General features: G+C 34.5%; 1 long non-coding RNA gene across 1 annotated transcript; it reads right to left on the bottom strand.

The window, feature by feature from the left end:
* Positions 1-1,993: 1,993 nt before the first annotated feature.
* Positions 1,994-2,729, bottom strand: LOC131530440 (uncharacterized). Its single transcript, XR_009268387.1, has 3 exons — positions 2,590-2,729; positions 2,320-2,447; positions 1,994-2,086 (listed from the first exon to the last, which is right to left on the bottom strand). It is a non-coding gene; the product is annotated as an uncharacterized LOC131530440 (long non-coding RNA).
* Positions 2,730-6,823: the final 4,094 nt, after the last annotated feature.

Here is a 6,823-nt window from a genome sequence, read left to right as displayed (position 1 = left end):
GTTCTGGTCGTCCCAAACGTCTTCCATTTAAGGATTATGGAGGCCACTGTGCTCTTAGGAACCTTAAGTGTCTCTGAGCTCTTCAGGCAGTTCCTTTGACCTCATGATTCTCATTTGCTCTGACATGCACTGTGAGCTGTAAGGTCTTATATAGACAGGTGTGTGGCTTTCCTAATCAAGTCCAATCAGTATAATCAAACACATCTGGACTCAAATGAAGGTGTAGAACCATCTCAAGGATGATCAGAAGAAATGGACAGCACCTGAGTTAAATATATGAGTGTCACAGCAAAGGGTCTGAATACTTAGGACCATGTGATATTTCAGTTTTTCTTTTTTAATAAATCTGCAAAAATGTCAACAATTCTGTGTTTTTCTGTCAATATGGGGTTCTGTGTGTACATTAATGAGGAAAAAAATGAACTTAAATAATTTTAGCAAATGGCTGCAATATAACAAAGAGTGAAAAATTTAATGGGGTCTGAATACTTTCCGTACCCACTGTATATAAAAAAAGTGATTTCATATAGTCTTAGTTTTATCAGTTCATTTGGCTTTGTGTATTTGCACACAAATCAAAGACTCAATGAACTGAATTAGGATGCGAACAATTGAGGTTTGGGGGAAATAGTATTTTTGCAATTAATAATGGCACAGAATAGATGTGACACTTTGCACCTATAAGACCAATCGCCACGAGAACAGCCTAAAGATGAAACTAATAAGAACCATTTTAATCAACATTGTAAAGACAAATGTATATATAAATAATTTCAGATTACTCATTTACCTTAATTGTTCATATTTTGTTGAAAAACAAAAGTGAATAAGTAAATGGAATAACACATTTCACAAGCTCATTAAAAAAATGAAACCTTTTAATTTTGATTTTTTTTTTTTGCGTGTGTGTTCATTTGCACAGTGCATATTCAGTAAAAGGTTGAATGAATACTAGCTTTTGTTAATAGAGTGCAGAAATGATCAGTGAAACTGCTGTATATCTGTATACATTCAGCATTTCAGATTCACAACAAAAGGGCCAGCTTTAATTCACAAAATGTAAAACAGTAAAAAAAAAAAAACTACAGAAATGGGACAAAGTACAAAATGGAAACGCAAGAACTTAATTTAAAAAAGCAAAGTTCTCATACACGTGGTGCTGCACATTACACTGTATGAGTCAAAGATCTGTAAACTGTTTCTCAAATACAGATTAAGAATACACTGATGAGTGTGTAATGCAAACTAATACATCAACTAAACCTTACTTATCTGTTTATAGCAAATACAGCTCGTTCTTTTATACAGCTTATATTGTTACTGTGGTTATGCATGTACTGTTATGGATAGATACTGTAGATACATGCTGATTTTCAGGTTGATTCAATTGATCTTCACTGAAACCGGTTATAAAAATACAGAAAAAGACAGCAAAGAATATGCAGGCCATGCACGCATAGAAAACACATTCTTTCAACAGGGAAAACACTCACAGGTACAGCATTAAAACGGAACAGTATCTTACCGCACTGGAGTTCCTTGCTTAGATAATTTCGTGATCTGGAAGCAAACAGATTTAAACCATTTTAAGAAAAAAAGTAGAGTATCAGTTATACATTCGTCAAAAGGACTAGATTTGAAAAACATTCACCCAATCTGGGGTCTTTAGAGACATTTAGATTGGCTAAACACCGGAAGTCTTACAAAACAATACATTTACACAAATACTAAATTTCTCTCATTAATTTTAACCTGTGATCTTGGTTTCATTTCTGGCAGCTTTGTACTTCAGTTCATGGCTTTCCCACTACTTTTGCTGCCAAGCTCCTGTAGAAAGCATTTAATTAAAAATAAAATAACACACAGACGTTCTGCTAAACAATGATATTTATTAGGTGAATGTAGAAGAGATCAAGTATGGTATGCAAAAAACAAAAACTGACTTTTTTTCCCAATGGTTAAGTTGGCACAGTTAGTTGAATAAATGTCCACAGGTGGTTGGGGAACGCTTCTGTCTGGTAGGATACCGATCATCATGGGAAGAGTTATCAGCACACATTTTGTTTGAGACATAAGTCAGGCTTCACTGCATAGATACAGATAGTCAGATTTAGTTTATTTTAGATGCATTACAACTCAAACAGAGCACAACACTCAAAGCATGAACAAAAGGTTTTACTTTTAGAGCGAGTTGTATTTCGAGTAGTATTAATCATTGTTTTGAAAAGTCATGTGTTGAAGTGGTGCTATGGGCCAAATTCAGGTACCATTGGGGAAGAACCCCCCACACACACACACAAATGCATTAGTATAACATACCTTCAGATAGATCCATAAACTGATGTCCACATCCATTGCTGCAGCATTTCTGATTTTCAGTTACTTTCATGAGAACACCTCAACACACAGTCCTTCTCCAAGGTTTTTTGGACACATTCCTGGCTTTTCTGTTATACAAACATGACAGAAACCAAATCACTGAATGCTGAATGACTCACTGCATTTAAAAAAAATTTAAAAAAACACCCCAACCAATAATCCACACATCATGGTAATATAGATATAAATATAGATATAAGATATAAATACCTGCATATGGATCCATACACTGATGTCCACTTCCATTGCTGCAGCATTTCTGATAATTCGGACAGTCACTGTCATGGAAACACAACCCTGCACACACTTCTGACACTGCTACTTCAAGATTTTCTCTAGGACACACTCATGGCTTTACTTGTTCAGCTGACAAACAAAACACATGATAGAAATTACAACTTTTAGTCAATCTCATTCAAAATTTCATGTTTAAATCAATGCGTTGCTTGTGATTTCTTTGCAATTACATGAAACTATCAATTTGAAACAAGAACAATTTTTTTTTTCTTCAGTGTTTCTTTTGGAAAACGTCTAGCATTCACTATTAATTGAAACTCATTGAAAGCAGGGAGCAAACACACAGCCCCACAATCATATTGAAAGAATGTATGTCTTCTAGAGCAGTCTTTATTAGAAACATCCTTGACAGGACGGCACAACCGTCAGCTTTGACAGATTCTGACGGTCCACTAATGAAGAGGATTCCACCCTGAGTCACCGTGATTTACTTGAGTCAAATCAGTTCTTCAGTTCAGTGGAGGTTGGTGTTTGAACATAAGGGAAAGGTTTTGTTAATGCTGTTGTTCCCTAGATAGAGCCTAAGTGAACAGAAGATACTGAAAAGAAACCACAAGAACCAACTCAATCTGCAACCATTAGGCCTACATTTAGATCAGAGAACAGATTTTCTTTTAAGATGACTTACATTCCGTGAATAGAGGACCTTTATCTTAAAGCAATTCTTAAAATGATTACAGGTATGGTTTGTTTGGAATGTGAAATGTATCTAGCTACATTTCACAACATATAGCTTAACACAGCAGTAGAACAAACCAAACAAGTGCTTTAATATTCTGGAAAGAATATCAAGCTGTCAAAAGCATAAAGTCTACAGTAAATCTAGCCGCTGTATTGAAGTAGCCCATGTCATATCTATGGAAACAAGTGATAAACAGAGGTTACTGTTTTGTACTCTTATTAAAAGCTGGGGGATAAAAACCGGGATGCGAAACTGAGCCACAACACCAGTAGGCTATTTGAGCTATTGCACGTGCATGTAGGCTACATCTCGCGCGTATCCTACTTCACTGAGTTTTTTTTTTTTTTTTCTCTCTGATTAACTGAGGAGTTTTTCTTCTGGACTCTAATCTGCAAGTTATCAAGACATATCTAAGATAATGGAACCATATTAAAGACGCGACGTGTTTCATGAAACCAAAGGCATTGTAGGTTTCAGAAAATGATTCACGCACTCGTTTTGTTCTGTTTATGTTTTGTTCCTCTGATAGGTGAGTTATAAGTATTTGACTTCTCTGTACAGGGTTGCTCTTTGTAGCATTTAAAGCATTTAGAATATTTATATATATAAACCTTCTATATTTTATATAACATTCCTGTTATAGACTACAGTGACTTTTCTGTCTCTATGATTTACTTACTCATATTTTCTCAAAAATAGTCACATATTTATAAGAAATTGCTTAAATTATACATATCAGGTCTACTTTATCACTTAAAAAGAAATAATAGGCATTAAAAATATTATTTTGTTTTTTTACACATCTTTTTATTGATACATGCGTTCAGTTTTATCATGTCCTCAGTGCAAAGTAATCAACTTCCACTAGAAATATAAACCATGAAATGATAAAAACCTCAAAATATTTTTAAATTATGTTATGGACTAGGCTAAACTTCATCTAATCATAAATCATGTGAAACTATATTTTTTATTTTTTTACAATTTTCTTCATTTACCGTTTCCCTAAAGTCATCTTCCACCCTGTTAGTATGTACTCCCTCGCCTTCCAAAATAGACTACAATTCCACTGAGATCATTTCCAGGAAGTGATATTGTTTATTTTTTTCTGCTGTAATTCAACTGTACAAATGGAGGTAAGTGTCAACTCTCACTCCACAAGTTTTTGAAATGTTCTCCTGCTTGTCACACTCTTAAAGTTCCACCCTGTTAGGCTATATTATATGTTCATCTGTAGAAGGTTAGAGAGCTAAATGTTGATCGCTCAAAAAACTACAGCTAATTTAGCTCATAATTTTCCACCCTGTTAGGTTTATAGACGTTGAGCTCTCTCGGCCACCGCAGTATCTTCCTTTCTGATGCCATAACTAACTCTAACTAAACCAACTTGTTTTTGTATGTTATACAAATGTTGTCCTTTATTTCCTTTGTCCCACTTCTTCTGCCACATATTTTTAATAGCTGTTTTAATCAAACCTTCACTTCAGATTTACCCAAAGGTATATCTACGTCAACGACATTATGCTTAAGGTCCTGTTTAGCTATCTTGTCCACATCCTTGTTACCCTCCACACCAACATGAGCTGGTGCCCACAAAAATACTGCTGAAAGTCTCAACTGGCAAATTAGATTTTGCGTACACATATCTGCTTCTTTGTTTATTGGTGGTTGGCAAACCAGCTTTTATTACCGCCACCAACTGAACTGGAGTGTGGAACAGCAATGTGGAAGGACTACTCTTACTAACTTAAAAATATATACAGATAATCATAATAATAATACCTAAATAAATAAATAAAAATCATATTAATTATTTAATTAATTATATTCTCAAATATAATCGTGTTGCTTTTATGTATTGCAACACCATTTCATACCTTGTTTTCTTGGACCCTTTTTCCTGCAGTTTTATGAACAACACTCATCAATGTCTCTTCTACATTACAATGACTGCATAACCAGACATGCCATTTTCCGGGAACAAGTTCTGGGCAGGATTTCTAATATGTTGCCTAAAATGCAGGTTTTGGCTGTTTGCGCTGCGCAGATCAATCGTTGTGTGACAAAGTACCGCGAGAGTCTGCTCTGCTCTCTATATGTCATACAACGACTGATCTGTGCAGCACAAACAGCCAAAACCTGCATTTTAGGCAACACAGAAATCCTACCGTGCAGAAAATGGTAAGTCTGGTCACCCTAGAAAATCAAAAATTCCAATTCTTTGTGTCTCATCATAAGCATCCCATCCAAAACGTGTTACATGTTAATATTCATATTACTATCAATAGAAAAAAAAAATCAGCACACTGCCACTATTGCTCTCAAAAATCAAAAAGGTTTCAACCCTAAGGTCTTTGTCAGACAAACAACAAGTGCTCAGGAGAAGAGTACAATTTTTGTCAACATGATCCATCACACCTGACATGATTAGTCAACTAATTAGCTAATCATCCAATAAACGAAAATGAAAGGGTATTTAAAAATGTATTTAGCTACCACTTGTAGTACACTAGTGTACTACAAGTGGTAACTAAATACATTTTTTTAAATACAAAGATAGTATGTTAAGGGGAGACACTACAGGCAAAAACACTGATTTTTCATGCACCTGTCAATTTTGAGATTTTGGGCTTTTTGGTTTTTCATAAAATGTTTTTTTCAGACTAGTAGAACGAAAACATCCAAAAGACACTGTTAAGTGTTTCTTTTATAGCACTTTATCTACTTGTGTCAGTAGATTTCAATTACAATACATATTTTTAAAGGCCGTTTTCTCAAAATGAGTTTTTTCTCCTACACTGAGCCATAAATCTCCACTTCAGTAGCACTTACACACACCAAACTTTACATTTTTATTCCTGTCTATATCCTGAAGGTTTTTACAGAGGGATTTGTTCATATATAATTTTCTTGATTATATACAACATTTTAATCCCCCCAAAATTGTCAAAATATAGTGTTTTCTGTCTGTTCTAAGTATTTTCTGAATTATGGAGTGACAAAATGAGATACTCAAAATTCCCTCTGTAAAAACTTTTGACTGTAATATGTCAAAAAAATTAAACAAGAATTTTGAAACTGACTTCAAGTGTTTAGATTTTTGTACTAGAAATGTATGCAAATTAGTGCATATTTCATTAAATAATGCCCCATTTGCATATTTAAACCTAACATTTTAGAAAACTTGTAATACAAAAAATGTTTGCAATTATGAATGTAATCAATCAACTAGGTAAGTAAGGCGATAACTATTAGTAAAAAAAATGTTCATATTCATGGTGTCTCCAAATAGCACAGTTGAGTCACAGTAGGCGCAGCAGACCTCTTCTGGCCCATATCTATAACCTGATATCCACTGATAACGCTTATTCAATAGAGTGATAACATCCGAAGCGGGTGGTTGAGTACACTTAGATGATCTTAACCCTTATATGTCTGCGGTTTCCTGTTTACACTCAGTGCATT

This window comes from Onychostoma macrolepis, chromosome 22 (genome assembly GCF_012432095.1).
Source record: "Onychostoma macrolepis isolate SWU-2019 chromosome 22, ASM1243209v1, whole genome shotgun sequence".
NCBI lineage: Eukaryota > Metazoa > Chordata > Actinopteri > Cypriniformes > Cyprinidae > Onychostoma > Onychostoma macrolepis.
Note: the sequence above shows the minus strand (reverse complement) of the source record. Positions and strands in the feature narration are given on the sequence as shown.